Source organism: Desmodus rotundus, chromosome 2 (assembly GCF_022682495.2).
Source record: "Desmodus rotundus isolate HL8 chromosome 2, HLdesRot8A.1, whole genome shotgun sequence".
In the NCBI taxonomy this organism is placed as follows: Eukaryota; Metazoa; Chordata; class Mammalia; order Chiroptera; family Phyllostomidae; genus Desmodus; species Desmodus rotundus.
The window spans coordinates 53,223,019-53,245,781 of record NC_071388.1 but is presented as its reverse complement, the minus strand read 5'-3'; the positions used below and the strand labels follow the sequence as shown (position 1 = coordinate 53,245,781).

Below are 22,763 nucleotides of genomic sequence, written 5' to 3'. Positions count from 1 at the left end.
AGTTCTGCCTTGAAGGGCAGTGGAATTTAAAAGGTGAAGAAGGAAGGCTGAATGTGTCAATATTTCAAGGAAGAGGAACAGCAGGAGAAAGGGCATAGAGGAATGAAAGGCAGTGATCTGTCTGTAGGACTGTTGGTACTTCTTAGTGGCCGGGGAACAGTGCTCCACCGAGAGGGCTGGTGGAAAACGGGTCCAGAGAGGAGTGGGGGCGGGGGAGCCAGGTGAAGACCCTTGCAGTGCAGGTTAAGGAGTTTATATTTTATCTGAGAGACAAATAGGATGTTTCTTTTTAGTTTGAAAGCAAGACAAATAACACTTTTAAAAAATTGTAATTTTGCCTGCTTGTTTATTTTGTTGATTAGGATCCACTTATAGGTGAGATCATATGGTATTTGTCTTTCTCCACTTGGCTTATTTCACTTAGCATAATGCTCCCCAGTTCCATCCATGCTGTTGCAAAATATAACCAGAGATGTTGAAATTAAGAACAAACTGACAGTAACCAGAAGGCAGGTGGGAGGGGGTGATGGGGGGTAAAGGGGGGAGGGATTTCAGGAACAACTCTAAAGGACACATGGACAAAACCAAGGGGGGTGGAATCAGGGGAGGGAGGTGGGGATGGCTGGGGTTGGGGGGAGTGGGGGAGGGAAAATGCAGACAAATGTACTTCAACAACAATAAATAAATTTTTAATTGTAATTTTGAAAGATCACTCAGGTTGCCAAATGTGGAGGTTAGAATAAGGAAGAAATTGGAAGTGGGAAGATCTGCCAGGGAAGTGTTGTAATCATACTAAGGGAAGATAATAAGGGAGCAGCCCACACAATCGAGGAGATGAACTGGTTAGCACTTCATGTTGCAGAATCAACGAGAGCTAGTCGCCATTTGTTTAGTTGAGATGAAAGAAAGGATGACTCAAAGGTTCGTGGTTTGGGTCATTGACACCACTAGCTAAGCTAGGAAGTATAGAAAGAGATCGCTTTATCCATAACGAAAAAAACTAAAAACTAAAAACATGCCTGGTACTCATGAAAGAAAAGGACAATAGGGAGTAACGGAATCAAAGTGTTTGAGTGCAAAGCACAGAGACTGGAGTGGGCAGCAGAATCAAAGTGGAGAGACACCCACAGTGAAAACAGTAGGGAGAAGCCACGCATCTGCAGAAGTCATGAGATGGCATCAACAACCGTGTTTCCAAGAGAAGGACAGTGGAGAAGTGTCAACTAATGGAAGCAAGAGCGATGGAGGCAGGGACTGTGGTGGGAAGGTCAGCATCATGTGCAGCCTCTCTGGAGTACGGACGCTAGCTCTGAGGGGTGCAGCTTCCAGAGCTGCACTGGGTCTCCAAGGGCACCAGAGGTCAAGTGCAAGACCACTGCTGTGCCCACCTGACCATACAGCTGGGCCAGGGACTGTGCAGAGCCTTCTATTCCTCCATTCTTCCCCATGTAGCTTGGAGATGAGACCCTGTCACCTGAACCAGCAGGAGCCCTTCTGTTTTCCTTGGAAAACAAGAACAAGCAAACCCATAGACTGAGAAAGGCTTGAACTCATGTTATTCAAAATATGTGTGTCTGATTTAAATAATTTTTAAAAAATCAAGCAAAAATGTAAATAGATACTAAAATCTCTGACATTTATGAGACACTTGGAATTTGAACACTGAATTTTGATGGCAAGAGGGATATTGTTAATTATAATTATTTGTGATAGTGCTTTGTAGAATTCTTTTCAAAAAGAATTCTTATCTTTTAGAAACATATATAGTATCTAGGATTTGTTTCAAAAACTAACAGGAGGGAAAAATGGGCGAGGGCACAGAGGAAACAAGGTTGGCCATGAGACAACGTTGAACCTGAGGGTAGAGATTTATAGCATTCTGAATCCATTCACACATATTTGGAATTTTTCATAAAGACTTAAGAAATTAGTAAAGACCTTGAGCATCTGTCCTTTCTTAGACTTGATATTATAAAACATAAGATAATTTTTCTTTTCTCCAAATGTGTATATATGCTTGTGTGTATGTGAAAATATGATTAGAAAAAAGGGCAAAAATATTACTAGTGACTATATAGACAGGATATGTGCTTCAGGCTGAATGTGTCCTCCCAAAGCTCACATGTTGAAGCTTTTTTAAAAAATTTTTATTGTTATTCAATTACAGTTGTCTGCCTTTTCTCCCCATCCCTCCATCCCACCCCAGCTGAACCCACCTCCCTCCCCCACCTCTACCCTCCCCCTTGATTTTGTCCATGCGTCCTTTATAGTAGTTCCTGTGCATGTTGAAGCTTAATCTCCAGTGTGATGGTGTTTGGGGGTAGGGACTTTTGGAGGCGATTAGATTGTGAGAGTGGATATATATGGTGTTACACAAATATCCATTATTCCTAGGATATAGCTGAATTTATGGTCCTTAAATTACATTACAAAAACTGGTTATTTCCCTAAACTGAAACACATACAGTATTGGTGAGAATTACTAAGCCAATCAGAACTCTGCTCTGGGACTCAAATTTTCAGCCCTGCTTCTTTCTCGTTCCCTCATCTCACCTTGAACGTGTTCTTCCAAGTGCTTTCAAACAGATACTTTTTTTTTGTCGTGATTTACTCTAAGCTACCTACCACATTCTCAAAAGTCCAATTCTAAATTTTCTGCCCAAATAAAATACTTTTTCCACTACCTTATATTTCAGGCATTAAGTTGATTCTTTGATTCAAGTTGCAGTGCCAGAGATCTATAACTTTACAAACATTTATTAACCACCTACCATGCTTAAGGTACTATGTGGAGTACTACAGAGAATAGGTTGACCAACTTACATCAAATTATATATATGTATATGTACATATATATGGAGAAAGAGAGAGAGAGAGAAAGACAGAGAGAGAGAGAGACAGAGACAGGTACATGTATAATCAATTTTTTTCAATAAATATGCTAGAAAGTTTTGGGACATTTGTGACAATTTCAGAAAATTCACAGATGAACTGTGTAGCCTAGAAATATCAAAAAATTAAGAAGCAGTTAGTTATGTAACAAATGCATAAAATATATGTAAATATTGTCTCTTCCTTATGATTTCTTTAAAACATTTTCTTTTCTTTAGCTTACTTTATTGTAAAATATAATATATAATACATATAACATGCAAAATGTGTGTTAATTGGCTCTTTGTGTTATCAGTAAGGCTTCTAGTCAACAGTAGTAAGTTGTGGGGCAGTCAAAAGTTGTATGTGAATTCTTACTGTGTAGAGCATTGGTGCCCCTAACCCAGCACTGCTCAAGGCTCAACTGTATATAATCTTTTGTGAGATCATATATCTATATCTATACAAGAAGAGACCCAAAAAACTGGAATTATCTTCTGGAGGGAGGGCCCCTTGTAGCCCAGGCTTCTCTTGCTCGGTGAGTGTTCTAGGAACCCATCTGTATCAGTGTCCCAGCTGGTGTTGTTGTGAGAGGCTGCATTCCGCTTCAGTGAATTTTTTTGATGACTCAACACATTTGCTCATTTCATCATGGGTGATTTACAAGTGTACCTGCCCACACTGCTCTGAGTGTTCAGCAGCTTTTGACCAAAAATGGCATGACCCCATGCCCCACCTTCTCTACTCACGTGATCTTGCCCCAAGTGACATTTTTTTGGTTTACCCAGATGAAAAAGTCCTCAAAGGGAAAGAGTTTGCCAATGTGGAAGAGGTGAAACAAAAAATAGCAGAAGCACTAAAAAGCATCAAAATCAATGAGTTCAAAAACTGTTTTGAATGGTGGGGGAAAAAGCCTTGATAGGTGTATTGCGTCAAGGGAAAGTACACTGAACATAACTGAAGGTTAAACATTAAGAATAAACACAATTTTTTATGAAGAAATTCCTTCTGGGGGGTCCCCTCTCATCTGCATATATACATTTGTGGGAATTAAGACAGAAACACGAGTGACTGTAAATAGAAGACATGAAACCTGACACAATGGAGAGGATAAAATACCATGGGTAAATGAAAGAGGGACAGATTGCTCCTAACAAGCTGTGCTTGAAGTCTTCATGGAGTTGGCGACATGTAAGCTTGGTCTTCAAAAGTGGGTGGCATAGAACAGGTACAAATGCCCCCAAAGGGCATCTTTTTCTATTGTCTGTGAAAAACACGTCTGTGTTTTCCTTTACTGACACACGATACTCAACATCAGATGTGTGCATTTTTACACATGAAATCATTCTCTGGGACACCAGTGGGGTGCTTTATAATTGAATTCAATTCTGACAGTATCTACCTGGAGTGAGTATTGTTACAGGGGGGTCTGGCGAGATTGCTGGGGAGAGGGGAGGGACCCTGAGGTGGTGCATGAGGGCCCATGCCCCGGGAGTGAGGGAGGGGACAAGGGAAACAAAGTCTCAGCGCAGCACATGATGGATTTCCATACACCAGGGTAAAGGGTAAGCAAAACTAGTGCGTGACACAGCAGAAGGAAGATTGCATGCAGTGTGCACCAGGCTAGTGAAACGTGTGGACAGAGAAAAGGGGCCTCCTACTTGCTTCCAGAGTGCATGGAACTTTGGGGCCAAAGATTTAAATTGAGTGTGGTCAGAGTCTTGGCCCTTTCCCCTTTTGCTTCCCCCTTGCTCACTGTCGGGGCAGAAGTGTTCGCGAGCCTAGTCGTGCGCACTGGGTTGCGTCCCAGAGATGCTTGCTCTGGCGATGGCCCACGGGATGCTGCGGCTCCATGCCACGTGGACGGTCCAGACTGCATCCTTCTCTCGCTCTGAAATCAGTGCATAGACGTGTGGGCTAGAAAGCTCACTGGCTTTGGCGGGGAGTCAGTGGTCTCCGGTGCTGGGGGACCCGCAAATGGAGCTACCCCACACGCCAGCTGCAGTGGTCTAGCAGCAGCCTGGCTCCGGTGCCCAGGAGAGGGAAGCTGCCGCACTGAGGTGATGGCAGTGCCAGCCCCACACGCACGCCCTCCAAGAAGGGAGCCTGAAGCTGGAGAGCCATTTGCAACAGCCTTGGCCCCAGTGGACAGATAAGAATGGAGTAGGGTTTCTGGACACTCTGGTTCTGGGGCTAGCTGGGTTCTTTCTGTGTTTTATGGAAAAGATAGGTCTGGAGTTGGGGAATACCCCACTCTCCCAAATTTGGCCATGTTTTAGTAAAGTTCTTTCTCCTTCCCCACCAACTTTTGTGTTATGCTTGTGTTCAGAGGCAGGTGGTAGAAGTCCCACTCTGCTTGGTAACAGTATCAGATCCCATGAGCTGAGGGCTCAGGCCCACAAGGCCACCACCACTGCAGATACCGATCACAAGTCCCAGGCTGTCACCTGTACCTCTGCCCACTGTCTAAAGATCAGGGTCCCCACACTGCTCCTTGGGTTCCATAATGTGTTTGAATGGTTCACAGAACTCAGAAAAACCTTTACTAGCATTTATTGGTTTATCATAAAGAATGTATTCAAGGACACGAATAAGCAGCCAGATGAAGAGATATAAAAGGCAAGTTCACATGGGTTCTCAGTGCAGGAGCTTCTCCATCCCTGCTGGGTTGAAATGCACCGTCCTCATCGTCCTGAATGATGATGTGTTCACCAACCCCAAAACTCTTCAAACCCCTACATTGGGATTTTTATGCAGGCTTCATCAAACAGGCATCAGTGATCATTAGCCCAACCTCCATCCCCTCTTCTCTTTGAAGAGGGTGAGAGTGGGGCTGAAAGTTCCAAGCTCCTGATTGTGGCTTGATCTTTCTGGTTACCAGCCCCCACCGGAGGCTGCCATAAACCTACCACGAGTCACCTCATTAGGACAAAAGACTCTTCTGTCACTCAGGAAATTCCAAGGGATTAAGGAGTTCTGTGCCAGGAACCAAGGTTAAAGATCAAATATTAGAATATTAAAAGATGCTCCTAGTACTCTTGTGTCTTAAGAAATTACAAGCTTTAACAGCTTTATGCCAGGAAGCAAAGGTGCATATATATAAACACAGTTATCAAGGGAAAGGACAAGAAGAAGCAATCCAGTAGCACACAACATTCAAAAATCTTAAGTGAAAGATAACCTAGTGAAATGAGTTAGGGTCAAATCCTAGGTGGCCTTGGAGGCCACACTGAATCTCAGAGCAGTTTAAGAAAACAGAGCCAAAAATTAAATTTTACTCAGATGCGATTTCATTGGTGTCGAAATGATCTCTAAATGTAATTGTCTAGTTAGTGATCGTGATCAATACTACTGAAAATTTTACTCAAGTGGGCCTCTCGGAACTCTTGACACCCAATGGTCTGCCTAGATTAACTTAGTTTTCCACTGAGAGTATGACTGTGGATAAAACTCTTGGAAATGTCTATGTATTTAGGAAGCAGGTAAAATGGAAGGAAAAAAATGTAGATTAATTAAAAGAATATCCCTCAGATTCCCTAAGTTTTTGCTTAAAGCTCATGCTATTTCTCTCCTCCCCATCACATGTGCCTCTCCACATGTCCTCTGCATGCTCTTCCCCAACCTCCCAGTTCACATCCCTGCCTCTGCACTGGGGTAGCTGTAGTCATGTGAGCACAGGAGGCCTGGCCTGACTGAGCAAGCTCTCTTCTGACATGCTTCAGTAACTGTGCCTCTGTCCGTAAGAAGATATGGGAAAGAAATATTCTGTTCTCAGGACACTATGTTCATCCTACTAATACCCTGACAAATATGAGATTAGTAGAATCCCATTAGCACACACCCGAAGGACAGCATGGAAAGCGTCAAGGTCCCATCTTGACCTGAGCTGAAGGAATGCACTAAGGCTGCTCTGTCTGCGTTCATCTGAGCAGCCTGCAGACCCAACCTGGGGCCAAACAGGAAAGCCCAAAGTGAGAACTTTATGATCAACTGGTTTCTAGAGCAAGCAATTTTACTAAGCAGCCTTAGGCAGCAGTATTGTGTATAAAACAATGGGAAGTTTTAAAATAAACCAAATGTCAGGCATAAAATGCATTTTTCTTACTTGACTCTGAAAGAATGCACCAGGGAGAAATTCAGTAAATAAAACCTGTTGAAAATATGAGCATTCCTACAGGCTTATTTCCAGTGGGATGTTAATACAGGCTTGCAGTAATACCTCGATTAATGAAGAGAATGTGCTCCAATGACACACTTATTTATCAGATATTTTAAAGCAAGACAGGAAAAAATACAAAAGATTGGGGCGTTTGCTTCAGAATGTCATGTAGGAGGGTAAAAATACGACATGTAATATAAAAATCTGACAAAATAATAAAGAAAATAGCATCAGATCTTCTGGAAAGCATAAAATAGGCCTCCAAAGATTTAGTGTAGAAGTAAGTAAGGAGAAATCATGCTAAAGGGTACTAAGGAAGAAACCTAATATTAAACCTGCGGTGAAGACAGGTAGAAAGTCTGAGGAAGGGTTGATTAGAGAAGGCTCAGCAGCTGCCCTGTTGAAGAGCAGAGCAACATCAGTTTCAATAATAGAGACAGTTTCACCCAGGTCTAGCCACCCCTGCAGCTGCTGGTGGTGACCCAGAGGACTGGAGGGAGGGAGAGAGACTGGAAGAAGTATTATAGAGGGGGAAAAACCCAAACCAGAACTGAGGTATCATTCCTCCTCTCCGATTTCCAATAGGAGGGACTCTTGTTTTCACAGCCTAGAGACCTCCTCATGACTTGAATCTCTGACACACTAGCTTCCTGAGGTCTGGTATTCTTTTAAGAAGACACCAATCTTTCCCTTCACAATTTGAATAAACAAATAGCACTTAAGCTCCTAAGTGCTATTTAGGGTAAGATATTCATTAAATACAAGAGTTGAAGCATATCCCCACTGGGGACAGCAGATGACAAATGACTGAAACAGCTGAGGAGTGGTTACGTGGGAGTTACTACAGGGGACACACCCTGTCCACAGGGGCCAGACATCACCCAGCTCAACTGAGGGTGGCCAAGGGGAGGTCTAGATGGTTATAAATGTTGCAAAAGTATCTTATATTTCAACAGAGATGATGATCCTTATTTTTATGTAAAATGTTCGTATTTTTAAATGGCTGGTAGCTAATTCATTAAAGCAAGCACAGCCATGCACGGTGAGGACAGAGAAAAAGGTTTGCAGACCAGTCAGGACGTAGATTGCCATTTTGTAACTCGTGCATCACAAAGTGTCCAGTCAACCAGGCAAGCTGGCAGAAGGGAGAGTTACTAGAGCCTTTGTTTTGGCAAAGTTGAAAGTAAAGGGAACAGAAGGCAGTGGTTTGAGGGGTTCAGGCAAGAGGTAGTGAGAAATATTTTGAAACCCTCACGATCTTGCTCATTGCAGTCCTGTCTGCCCATATTTAGACTGGGCAGGTGGCAGCTGCGTACTGCCGTTTGTTAAGCTCAACCACATACAAGCTTTACTTCCCGGTTTTAATACTGCCAGTTTCATCATGAAAGAGATTAGTTCCCAGAGTTTTCACTAATCAAGTACCGCACTATGTTTCATCTGTAAGAATTTCTCCAGGGCGCGGCAGACTGAGTGTGGTTGGAATTCTGCAGCCCAGAAACCAACAAGGGTCTGAGAATACTGGCACTTTGGAGGAATTAAATAGTAATCTGCAATGCAGCAATGATTTACTACAGAGCTTTTGGACTGAAGACTGCTGCAGATCGCCATTCTGAAATGTTATTAACACAGTGATGTAAGTCATCAGAAAACACTGTAGACATTTCTTATACTGTTCTTATGTGACAAAATATATAAATCACTTAACTGGTACACAATTAAAGACAATTGCTTTAAGCAAGTAAATTCAAGATTTACTATCAATCGATTTCAAGGAAAGCATCAAGCTGATGAATAATTCTTGAGATAGTAAGAGTCTAAATTATATAGCAAGAATCACTCACAATGATACACACTCCCAAGTACACACATAGTGAAAGGAACATATGCAATAACGTCTCCAGGTAGGTGCATGGGTTGTCTATAGTGTGTTTGTGGAGAAAATGTTCTCTTAAAGAAACCAGAAACGGTCATGTAGTTTCACTATGAATTTTTTAAAGCTGCTTACATGCTTTTTGCACTGTTGTAAATTTATTTTTTATATAAATAAATATTATCTCATTACCAACCATTTCCATTAGGATGTAGCAGACCATGAAATAGGCTTTGCAAGATCAAGCAAAGCACTTAGGTGCCAAAAAAACATTGTTTTGGCTTCTAGCTTAAGAACTCATGGAGAAATAAAATTTTACACCACAGTTTGGAGAAAATGCACTATATAATTCTTTTCAGTCAAAGGCATTTCTAAAAAAAAAAACCAGATTGCTTGTGAGAAAAATTAATGTTTATTTTTACCTATTTTTTAACTTTCTAATATTTCTAACTTTTATATTTTTTAATAATCCATATTTAAAAGAGTACATTTTTCTTGCCTTGACCAATATAGCTCAGTTGGTTGGGCGTCATCCCACAAAGCACAAGGTCACTGGCGTGATTCCTGGTTGGGGCACATGCCTACGATTCAGATTTATCCCCAGTCAGGCCACGGAAGAGAGGCAACCAACTGGTGTTTCTGTCACACATTGATGTTTGTCTCCCTCCCTTTCTCCCTCCTGTCCCCTCTTTCTAAAAGTAAATAAATAAATAAAATGGAATCATCTCCAAAATATATTTTTAAAAAGAGTATATTTTCTTTAAGGCCAAAATAATCCAAGAAGATCCTATGATTTCAATGTACTAAATGAAACTCATCAATCCACTCCCCCTACTTGTCTTAAGCATGTAATTTCCAAGGATAATGTCACTAAAAATACGAAATTCAAAAGCAAGTCAGTGGCCACATCCTAGATTTCATTCTGAAATGTGGCTAAAATATCAATGAATGTAGTTGCATATTCCATTAATTAGGTAACTGATGCCCAATGACAACCACAGAAATGCATACAGTCAACCATGGTTACAGGCTTTCATTTAAATTGTTATTTAAGTTGTATAAATTTTAGCAGCTTTCATAAAGTGCATGTGTGCTCCAGAGTTCAATGTTCAAGTACAGTACTCTTCCAAAGAAACATGAGTTACTTTTCCCCCCAGAATTTAAAGTGAATGGGAAATGTAGCAACACGTACTTTTGCAGCACACGTCTATTGCCAGGTTCAGGAACTGGCAAAAATCCAGGAACCGATGCAAGAGCCTGGCACGGCAGAAGCGGGCGTGTGATTGGCAGGAGGCGTGCCTGCAGAGGCACGGTAAAGCACACAAAAGCCCCAGAAAAGAGGCAGAGTGAGGGCCCCCGGATGCTCACACAGCAAAGCCATCGGAGTTCTGAAGCATGAAGAAAACGTGGCAATATTTGTATTTAGCAGAACACAAAGTTTTAAAAGAACTGAGCTTATACTTGAGGAAAATTTAATTTATTAAGTCATTTGTTCTAACAGAGTTTTTGTATTGCTCATTATAGGAAGTTGATTTTGCGTGGCCACATACCAAAATAGAGGATTGTTTTTATATCGCCAAAGAATTTCTAAAATTATGTATTTTTAAGTGTGAACTTGTATAGAGAAGTCTCTTTTCAAAAAAGTAATCAATCTTAAAATTCAACTACCCGATGGTGCTAAGGTCTCACACAAAGGCGTGGTGCTGGGAATGCACCCAGGACACAGCAGACTGCAACCTCGCTAGAGCAGAGAGTGTAATCTCAGACATTTTAATGATAATTTTTAAAGTAATATTAAACCAGTGATAAAAGATCCTGAATGAAAGTCAAATTCAACTGGATTCAAACTTTAAGCAGTATAGTTACTGTGAGTTCTCAAGCCAAAGAAGGCCCAATGAAAGCAATGCGTTAGGTAGATTAATCTGGCAAAAATGTGTAGTACGCTTTGAATTGAACAGAAATAAAATCTGGGAAAAGAGTGACATGTCTATGAGTCAGTTGAGGGCCGTAGCTGTGGGAGCAGGAAGGAGGGACATTGTAAAGAAAGAGTAAACAGGCCTCCCCTGCTAACAAATAAGAGAGAAGGTGGAGAGGGAATACTCAATGCCCACTCACGACGTAACCCCTAGCGACCGGGAGAAAGGTCTGCCACCAAATGAAGAGAGGGGTGGGAGGAGGAAGGAAGATCCATTTGAGAGGGAGGCTTGATTGGAGACATCTGAGTTTGAGGTAATAGTAGGGTATGTATGTGAGAATGTTCTGTTGGCATTTGGAAAGAGGAACCTGGAACTAGAGTGTTCAGTGAATTATGACAGTGAAATAAGAAGAAAAGTTCACGAGCAGCTGGTGTGTAGAATTCAGACCTCATCTGTAGAACTTACTGTGCAGGCCAGCAGCTAGAGTGGTCACTGAAAGGAAGGTGAAAACGATCTTCATCCACTCATTTATTCACTCAAAAATACACGTTTTTAAAAATCACAAATGACATATTGCATTTATTCTACATTAATTACATTCTAATTCCACTCCCATTATGAAAGTTTACAAGTAAAATTCAAAGTAAGTGAAGGCAGTTCAGGATGTCTAGGGAATATGTACTGTTTTCCCTTATGTTAGAAATTACTTATATACTGAAAAATAAAGACAGGTTGTTTTCATATCATGGAAAATAGTGTAATTCTATCTTCGTAATTTGATGACACATTTTATATCTTCACAATGTGATAACATACTCCATCCTTTTTAAAAATATGTTTGAAAACCTAGTCTTAAAATGCTATTACAAGTAGTTTCAACGTTGCATTAAACCCACTTATAAAAAATTCCCTGCCATCACTTTGCTATAACTGTCAGTATTACTTAGCTCCCATTTTCTATGATATGATTAAGTTACATTAAATCTATTCCGCTTCTCTTACATAATTATTCACGGCGTTTCTGTTATGTCTCTAACCCAGATGGGTGTGAGGTCACATAACAATTCATAAGACTGTCAAAAGAAAAGTGAATCAAAAGGACATTAGCGTAACAGTTTAATCATTCAAAAATGAATAGTGGAGGCTTCCGACAGGCGAATCAGCTGCCTTTTCAGAATTATTTTCCCTGGGTATTACATTCCTGGTTTTCTTTATCCTGGGCCGTGATCTAAAAGTTCTTACAATATCTTTGTTAAAATTTTCATGCACAACATTAATAAAAGCCAACATATCAGAAACAACCATTTGTAACAGTTCATTAGTTGCCTGATATTAACTAGAATGCTTTCAGCAGCAAATAAAAACTGACTTAAGCTGGCTCAGGTGAGCGTAGTATTGGCTCACATACCTAGAATTCCAGAGCAAGGCATAGCATGGGTTTGGAAGAAGCACTCACTCCAGTCCTATTTCTCTATAATTCCTGCCACGGAGCCCTCCACTGTGAATTACTCTCACCCTTAGATTAGCTTCTGCATGGTGGAAAAGAGCTGTGTCAGTTCCGAGCTCTGGTCTGCACCTCCGTGATGACCAGAGAAAAAGAGAATATTCCTGTGAAGTGGGTCTTTCTTAAGAGCAAGGGAATTTCTTTTCCTGAAGCGCTTAGCAAACCTTCCTCATGTCTCATTGGCACAAACTGAGTCGCATCACAGGCTGATTTGTGAAGCCATCACTGGCAAAGGAAAGGATCACCTTACAGCAGTGACACGGATCCCCAGAACTGAAGGACACAGGGTGGAAGGGGCAGAGGGTGTATTAACAAAAAGGGGGCAGGGAAGACTGTTAGGAAGGAAAAAGGAAGGAACGGACTTTGTGGCAGACTAACAAGTTCTAGCACTGGGCATTACTTTTGTTTTTTAAGTGGGGATTTTTGCTGTGGTGTAAAGGAAAAAATGGAGAAGCCACTTGACAGGTGTTATGGTGACCCACTGCCCCCAAATGCCTTCATTTTTCTTTGTATATTTCTCAGTATACTCGCCCTGCCCTTGCTCTCCATTTATGCATCTCAGTGCAAGTTTACTTCTCAGTAAGATTAGCGACTAGGACCCAATATACTGAGAATACTTCCTTGTAATGCTTTTCATGGATGTATTTTTCTTTCTTCTACTTTTGGAAATGTTAGTCAAGTTCCTAATATTTGAAAGGAAATCTCATCAAGAAGTAGTTTCTGTGGGTAAGTAATTCCAGTTCTCAACCATTTCCAATACTTTTTCCAGTATCCATGGTATTTTAGAAATAGCATCAGTTTATCTAAGGATATCTCACATTATCACTGCTTGAGTAAAAAGTAAAGTGTTAAAACACAATATACGTGAGACTGGTCAGATTCAATCTTTTCCGTCTGCTGCATCCCGCCCCTGCAATGGGAGGGTTAGTCTGTCGTCTGCGGAGGGCCTCCTTGTTCTCCCACTGGTGGACTGACTCCCTGGGTCCCCAACCCAAAACAAATTACAAACAACAGCTACTGTAATGTGCATTGAGCATGTACGAGGTTATCTCAGTTACTTCTTACATCCATCCTGAACAATTATTTGCCTAATTTGTTCCTGAGAAAAACAGGGCCCAGAGAAGTTAAATTTCACAGTTATCAGTGGAAGAGTCAAGACTGAAATTATCTCTCTCTGACTCAAGGGCCATGTTATTTCCAATATGTTAAATGGTTTCTCAATTCCAAATACCCATCAACAATTTTTGCTCACTAATAAGCTTTGTTGTTGTTGTTGTTCAGGGGGAGAAATTCTAGATACACAGTAAAACTGAGCAGAAACGAGATGGAAGGTGCAGAGTGCCCAAACACCTCCTCCTCCCTACATGTGTGTGGCCTCCCAGCTATCACTACCCCCACCAAAGTGGTGTGGTTTTTACACCTGATTCACTCTTGGCGTTTTACATTCTGTGGGTTCTGACATACGTGTACAACAAGTACCCATCACTGTAGTGTCACACAGAATAGTTTTGCTTTCCTAAGAATCCTCTGTGCTCTGCCTCTCCATTCCTGCCACGCTCATACTCCTGGTCTTTTTCCTGTCTCCATAGGGTGCCTTTCCCAGAATGGCATATAGTCGGAATCACACAGTTATGTGGCCCCTTCAGGCTGGCTTCTTTGAGTTAGTAATATGCAGTTAAGTTTGCTTCATGTGTTTTCAGGGCTTGATAGCTTGCTTATTTTCGGTGTTGAATAACATTCCATTGCTGGAGGTACCACAGTTTATCCATTCACCTGCTGAGGGCCATCTTATTTGCTTCCCAGTCTAGGTAATTATGAATAAAGCTGCTATAAACATCCCCATGCAGGTTTTTGTTAGGCATAAGTTTTCAATGCCACCCACAATGTCCAGTCACTTCCAACCCCGACAGTCCCCTGGAGCCACATCAACTGTCACAAAGATGTGCTGCAGAATTGTCCTCCAGGTGGAGCTTCCCGGGGGCATGAAGAGTTCCCTAAATAAAAAAGAGAAATGTTTTAGAAACATAGATTAGTAGTTCGTATTTTATAAGAGAGATTAGATAAAATTTATACGCGTTTAACACGGACTTCTTAATACAAACTCTTGAAATATTGCAAAAGTGCAATTTGAAGAGTATCATTAAGATTAGTTTTCACTGTTCAATTAATCAAAAGTGAAGATCCCAAAGCCAAAAGAAAGTGACAAAGTGGGACGATTTTCCAGAAATTACATATTCACATATAATCCACATATTTTAGAGTGAACATCTTTAGAGAAGTCTGGGTAAGCAAACACAAGAGCCTTATCCTCAGAGGCCCCGATCCTGAGCTCCCCTGGGGAAGGCGAAGGGCCTGAGGTCTGCAGCTCTGGAGAGTAATGTAATTAATCCCAAATCATAACTTCTGCTGAGGGCTTAGAGTCCAATATGGGCTTAAACAATCATTTTCAAGTAAGTATACTTAAAATAAATTCCATTTTAGAACAGTTTTAGGAATTTAATTCAAATCTGATCAATTATGTTCAATATAAATATTTTTATTGTAGCATTCATGCTATTTCACATTATTTTTATTATAAGATAAAGATAAGAAAGTCCACAGGAAAAGAAGCACTTCATGAAGCCCTTATAACTGGTCATTTCAGAGTCACTATGGACAATGTACAAGGGAGATCCCAGTGTGAGAGGTGAGCTGGGAGAACAGACAGAGAAAAGGGAACCGACTCACTTCTACATAATAACGTAAAATACAAACTGGAACATGACAGAAGCAGCCTGGAAGATGAAAATAGCTTTCTTTCTGCTTATTTCATTGCTTAATTTCCCTCAGAACAGAGTATACATAATACATTTGTAAGTGTAGGAAGAAGAATCTGTGGTGGACCACAAGTTACCAAAGTTAGACTCATTTGTTTAATCTGAGATTGCTGAAATCTGACCGCTAGAGAGGGACATTTCCTGGTTGTGCAAAACGAAGTTTATTCTTAGAGTAAAACCATTTAAGAAATGACCATTCCAGAAAAAATGTTTTCTGGGTATATATAGAACTTGCAATACATTTGTTAATGCAGTGTTATCAAAAATCTACTCACTGAGTGAAATTTAAAGTTCTAGTGAGAAAGTTAGTACTTACAATGGACTGACTTCTCTGCCTTCTTCCTAACTTCACTCCAACTTCTTTCTCAGAGAAACTCTTCCTGTTTAAATGAAAATATATCTTATATTTTCCCCAGAAAGATAGCCCAAAAGGAAGAGAAAATGAAAGAAACCTGTATAATTAATTATATCACCTTGTTTGACTTCTGCTGATAAACTTTATGGGAAAAAACATGATGTGCTAACACCAATATTCATGCATAACTGTAGTGTCCTACCTTTTCATAGAATCGAAATCAGGTCTTTCAACCATGTAGACATGACTTAAAATAAATTCTTGTTTCATTAACCCCCTCCGAAACTCTCTATTAAAAACTCAGTGCTTTAGCGGCAGCACTTCTTCCTGTCTTAAAGACCCCATTTATATTCCCCAGAATCTGGCAGAGAATCAATAGCTGTGCAACAATATCTGTAAGAGATGCCTGAGCACATCCTCATAGATCATAGAGGGGGCTGATGTAGCCAAGGCCTCTTTACACTCTGAGCACATAAACCCTATCCTGTACTAAGATTGGCCCCCAAACCAGAGGAGAAGTCTTGGTTTTCCGACCTCACTGAAGCACCGGTATAATAAATAAGCACTTTAAGGCCTCCTGACACCATGGAAGGGCAGATCCTGCCTCTGATAGTACTAGAGAAATCTTCACTCTGCTCCAGAATGTCAAGACACCACAAAATCTCCCATAAAATCTCCTCGTTCCTTGCACCCCACACAACTTAGTTCCGATTCTACAGTAGAAACCTATGTCCCTAGTCATTCATACATCGAGTGTTCACCTGTTACATCAAGGCATTGTGCTAGGTAATACAGACACAAAGGAGAACTAATCAGAAAAGGCCTCTGATGTCACAAAGACCAGAAAAAAAGTGAGAACAGATAATAGCTAAGTAAACAAAAAAGATAATTTCAGAAAAATAACTGCTTTAAAGGAGATAAAACAGGGTAATCAGTACTTTGAATGCATATGGGAGTTACTTCAAACAGAGGGGTTGGGAAGGCCACTCTGAGTAGGTGACATGGGCTGAGATGGAATGCAAGGAGCCCAGGTAAGAGCCTTCTCCCAATTAAAAGGGCAGGAGGGCAAGGTAAGGCTCTGTAAGACCCTAGCCCAGCTCTTAGGCCTTCTCTGGAGCCTCTGCCTGCCAGACTCCAGGTCTCATGAACGCTGACTCTCTGACCTACTCACACCTGTTCTACCCACACATCCCTCCCATGTGGAGTGCAAGCCCTAAGGATTCGCGGGGGTGTCAGAGGAGTCACCACCTGGGTGCTACCTGATGCTGATGATCAACACTCCAAGAGCCACATTCACTTTACCCTACTAGTTGGTACACAAATGGTCTTTGGGTGTCTTCCCAGTCAGGAGTTAAGCCTGTGCTCACATCACACTTACAGGAAGACGCTGGGGCAAAAAATACGGAAAAACTGATGTTTACCAGTACCTTGGAATTTGCTCCTTTGGCCACATCATGTCGATGGAGTATGAGACACTTACAATAAATACTTTTGTTGTTTAAATAAACTAGTTTGAGTCATTCTCTGTTACTTACAATCAAAGAATATGAACCATAATAATCTCTCCACACTTCCCAGTACCCACCATGCAAGTACTTCTGCTTAATTCCAGTTCTGAGCCATGCACCCAGTGATTTAATATAATGATGAGGGACCACACTTGGTCAGCCGTCCTGCGCATTTTCTTCCTGAAGTTTCACTAGACAGTCTGTCATTTCTTAAATGATAGTGCCTTACACTGTTTCCAAATACAGTACTGGAAGCCTCTAGCTCTCCAGTTGCCCGGATGCTCTTCATGTCATAGCTTCCGCCTGACAGCTGTGGCCTTTGACAGTAATGTGTTCATTTTCCTGGTTCTCTCATGTTCGTGTTAATGTTTTTTCTTAACGTTCACTTTGAGTTAGTCTTTCCTTTCCTTTAAGTATTTTAAGAACCTTTCTTATAATATTTTCCTTGGTAGCATTGAACATTTCTCAGTGGGTGCTATTAGAGCAAAATACCCATGCTGTTGTTGGATCATCAATAAGGTGTGAAAGAAATGTTACATTTTCCTTCCCACTTGTGAATTTAGTACAGTGTATTTGGTAGGTATTACAGACGACATCAATTTTAACCTCAAGTTCGAGTATATAATGAAAGCCTGTCAGGAATAGATGCTGAACTTTGCAGGAAAAGCGGCACTGAAAACTATTCCACAGAAAATAACCAAGAATCTGTTCTTGGTAAGAATAAGGCTTCCCAAGAACACAAGTCTTGTTTTCATAACAGCCATCATCATTCCTACTCATAAGGAATGATTTCACTAGAAGAAAAGTAGTCAGAAACCAATATTTATTGTGAAGATTCAGACTTTCAAGTCACTTTCTGTCCTAATAGAACAAATGATTCTTAATTACCATTCTAAGATGATTGAAGTAACCCATCTATATTTGATTTATTTCAATAAGTATTTTTAATTAAAAAATAAACAAATCACATTTACACAAGTGATATCTAAGAAAAACTCTAATTTCAAGTGTATAAAAAAGACATTGCAGATGTGATGTGTTCACACTTCGGTGTTCAAAGCCCATCAAAGCCTATAATGGGTGTGTAATGGAATAACCTAGTAAATTGGCAATATAATCTAATATATATATAAAATTTTACTAAATTATATATATATATACAATATCTATTAAATCATTAGGCCAGTCAATTAGGCATTTACCCCATTCTCTCTTAAATATCCCTTTACCCACTTGGCTGATACCTTGGCAGCCATTTTTTCAGTGGCAATAAAAAATAAACAATTAAAATATTTAGTACACAGATGATAAAAAGTGCCATGGACAAAAATAAACCAAGAGAAAGGTATAGTCATATTTAACACATCCTTTCCACAGAGGAACATTCATGTCCTCGTTCAAATGTGAGTATCATTTTGTTTTACAAATATTTTAGAGAAACCTGATCAGCATCTATGAGTTTAGGATCTAATAGAATGCACAGCTGGAGACTTAGAAAAATGTGAAAGGAAACGCGATTTTATAATGCTTTAAAAACAGCTCCTATAAATAAAGAAGTTTTACCAAATTCTAGAAACTATCACTTATTTAGCACAAAGATCATCCTCCACATTCAGCTCCATCAGCGCCACACCCCATCCCAACAAACGGCACACCACACACACAAATGTCTATAAAAGCAAACAAATTTCATTTAAATGCTGTAATCATTCATCGGAAAGTATGAAAAAAATGGTCTGGGAATTTTACCCTCTGTCTTACTTCCTGCACTAACACATTTCTTCCACAAAGTCTGCTGTGACCCCCTGCAGTTTACAAAACAGTCCTAATCCTTCACAAGCTTTAACTACAGGTCGCCTTGCCTCATGCCACGGTTATGTGTTCACTTCTTATGCTGACAGACTTCCAGGTCCTTAAAGAAATAAATATTTATTGAAAGAGTATTTTAAGGTATTTAACAACATCTCAGTGACTTGTTCAATATGACTTACCCAATAATATAGTATTTGTTATTTGAGAACAGAGTAGTTATTAAAGTTGCACCATGGCCTAAGATGAAAACATTTAGGTTGACATTGTAGTAGTTCTCAGCAAAGAACATCCACTCTGAAACCCAAAAAGCTAAGTTCAGCCATAAGGATATGGCATTTTCTTGAGTTATCCTCCAGGCTTGACCCAGCCTCAAAGACGGAGAGATTATTCATGGCGACTCAGCCCTGGAGTGGCAGCAAAGGAGCTAAAAGGTGGGTACACATGCAATTTAAATCTGGAACATTGTAAGAGAGAAGATTACAAAGTTACGTTACGGGCATGGAGTCATTATGGAGATCACATTGGAGGTCTGGGTAAGGGCTGCATCCTTGCATCCTGCAGAGTAAATCACATAATTGGAATTGTTTCTCAATAGAGATCAAAGGACTGTCCTAAACGTTCTGTCTTTCAGCCCGCCCCAATACTGGCCAGGCACGAACATTTATTTACAAGGCAGTTACTCAAATGAAAAAGGGGAAAACTCACCATTTTCCCAAACTTTTAACTTAAAACTATTGGACTAAAGGTCAACTATGATGCAATAGCTCACACTAATGTCCTTTTAAATGGCAAAATAAACTTGCTTTCCCAAAGATTTCAAATGTAAACAGACAGAAAAAAGTTAATGAAACTGTCCAACTTTTTCAGATTAGGGTTTCCCCTCCTTTATGAATGATTTTTCTACAGTCTTTTGTTTGAAAACAGTCAGGTTGAAAATGGCTCCAGAATTTCCTCTTGGTCTTATTGAAGATAGGGGGCAAGTAGATGAAGGATGAGTTCCTGTGGCCACAACTCTTCTTCTTTCTCCGGTAGCTCACATACGTAACTCTAGGCACATTCATCCACAAATAGAAATGCTCTCCATAGAAAGGACAACCTCTCAAAACGTGTAACATGCATGGACATATATTTTGTTCAGCCCAAGTCCTGGTACAAGCTAACTTTTTACTGTCAAAAATAAAATGGTGCAAGACAAGAATCGAGGATCACATCACAGATATAAATATATACATTTATAAGCATCAAGTTGTCAGAAACTTGACAAGAGGAAACAAATATAACACACAGAAAAAATCTTGCCAAAAAATGTGAATAAAGTTGAAAGATCTGCAGACCCATAAAATCTTTCGACAGTAGCACTAAATACAGCCCGCGGTGGCAGGTAGACTCAGAAGTTAATCTCATCTGATGGGTCATTTTCTAAGATGTGACTTAAGAGCATTTTAAAAGGCACACAAAACAGATATGAACATTACTTTGAATGGTTGTCAAAACTCAGATTCAGAATCTGTATTAAAACCATACATGAAGGATATATAAAAAACTGATGGCTTGAATGCATAGTTTTTTTTTAATCACTTTTTATCCCTGTAGAATACACAAAAATGGCAGTGAGTAAATGCTTTTTAATTAAAATAGTGTTAGTTTGGTAAAAACACTTGTGGAGAAAAAAAAATCTGGAAATTTTAAGTGGGATCCAAACTACCGAATTGTTTTCTTAATGGGTTTCTCCATCCATAGGTAGCACACAAATAAGTGTTTTCTTGAGGGACCCAATTACCTAGATATGTTTTTCACAACCTGACTGGCTTGTCAGAACAACAAAAGCTTTGCTAAAGCTCTAGAGACCTTAACAATTTTCTCCATGATGGCCCAGATTCATCTAGATTTTAGAGATGGTAACAGCATGCTTACAATTGAGAACTACTTTTATGATTTCAGTTAAGACTAAACAATTTTTTCTCAAAATTGATTTGAACTTGAGAAAAGTGTGCATCACGAGAAGAAAATTAGAATCAGATGAGAAGTTTTAAAGTGGTTCTACACCTTTTAATTCAGAGTTTTGTGGTGGTTACCACTAAAAGTGAGTTAAATCTACTTTTTTAGTTTTAAGCATTGCCTCGTGTATTTACTTTGTTTACTACTCATGTTACTATTCACCACTCTACCATGATAAGTATAAAAAGCACATCTATTTTAAATAAATGTTAAGAAAATAAAATGGGTAAGAGAACCTCAAATATTGGTGATATAGACATACATTATGAAAGATTCCTAAGTGGGGGGAGGTGGACGGAGAATTATAATATGCAGGGCAAGAAGACCCAACCTGGGCTCTGGCCAGTGTGGCTCAGATGGTTAGAGCATCATCCTATAAACTGAAAGGTAGCCAGTTCAAAACCCGGTCAGGGCACATACCTAGGTTTCAGGTTTGATCCCCAGTCAGGGTGCATACAGGAGGCAATGGATCAATGTCTCTCTCTCTTTCCACTTCCTTTTCCCTTTCTTTTCTCTTTAAAAGCAATGAAAAAATGTCCTCAGATGAGGATTAAAAAAAAAAAAAAGGAGTAGACCCAAAGTGGGGCAGGAGACCAATTTCCATGCAAAGCATTGCCACCAACTGCCTCCACTACAGTCTTGTAGTGACATGAATCATTCCCGGTCTAATTTGTCATGTGTCAAAGGAAGAAACCAGATTCAATGTATGATTTTTAAGCTGTATTTTTTCAGAGTAAAGGGTTCTGAGGCAGTGCCTCCTTGGGGGCCACCCTGAGGCGAGTCCAGGCAATGGCTAAGGAAATTCACAAGGAATTTTGTTAGCAACTAGTTTTCCTCTCTAATTTCAAAAACCACTGGACTAAACTACTCACATTACTTTTGGCTCTAAATTCTAAAAAGGGGGAATTAGTTATGGGTTTTTAAAGTTCTCTGATGTAATCCGTTGAGGTTATATTCAATGATCTCTACTAAAGAGTAACACGCCCATTTCCTTCTGGGGCCCTCTGGTCCCGTGTTTAAGTGCTGTCTACACTCCAGGAAGTGCCTGTGTGCTCACGTTCCTTCACACAGGGCGGCATTCCCAGGTTAGAGAACGTGCTCTGAGGGCCTGCGGGCGTCTCCAGGACCGCAGAGCAGGCCTCCCTGAGCAGCTCTGTGTGAGCTGTGTCCTAGCTGACAGGACTGCAGGTCCCAGCTGACCAGGCTGATACTGGAGACAAAGAGCCAAGGCATCATGAGCAGTTAGTTACCGTAACAAAACACATAACACTCTACACACAATCTGCGGCAAAAGACAGAAAAGATGGGGATAAACAAGAAACGTAGAAAGCTTTCAATTTTAAAACCGGATCCAGAAATTTAAAATAAGTTTACAAAGAGGCACCGGAGAAGTCATGACAACTGAGAAAATGCTGTCCGTCGGCAGGTCTCCCTCACCTTTATTCACACGACCTGAACCTCTCGCTGTCCCTCGGCGTTCTGGAGAGCCAGCCAGCATCAGGAATCTTTATGAAAATCGTCTGTGTTAGAGAAGCATAAAACAAATAGCTTGACTTCATGGTATTTGTTTATGGAAACAGCAGTGCTGTTTATCATGTGACCTCCAGAGGCTTAAGTTGGCTTCTCTGATTCGGCCCATTGGGAACATTCTAAAAATTTAGGTCAGGTGAGATATAGAAACTCCTTGAAATGTTAAAAAATGTCCAGGCTGCATTAGTGCCTGGATCATCTATTTATTGTTGCTTAACAAAATACTCCAAAACTTAGTGACCTGAATACAGGAGCTTAAATAAACTACATTTTTATCTGTTCATGACTCAGTGAGTTCCCAGTTTAGACTGGGCTCAGCCGGGCAGTTCTTCTGTGCCTTTTGCCAAGTCACCTCCATGGCTGCAGGTATTATTAATTGGCTCGACTGAGGCAGGATGGTCTATGATGGCCTCACGGACATACC

The 22,763-nt window shown here is 40.4% G+C and overlaps 1 long non-coding RNA gene across 1 annotated transcript; it reads right to left on the bottom strand.

The window, feature by feature from the left end:
- Window positions 1–11,150: 11,150 nt before the first annotated feature.
- Window positions 11,151–22,517, bottom strand: LOC123479354 (uncharacterized). Its single transcript, XR_008426139.2, has 3 exons — window positions 22,247–22,517; window positions 15,453–15,516; window positions 11,151–14,314 (listed from the first exon to the last, which is right to left on the bottom strand). It is a non-coding gene; the product is annotated as an uncharacterized lncRNA (long non-coding RNA).
- Window positions 22,518–22,763: the final 246 nt, after the last annotated feature.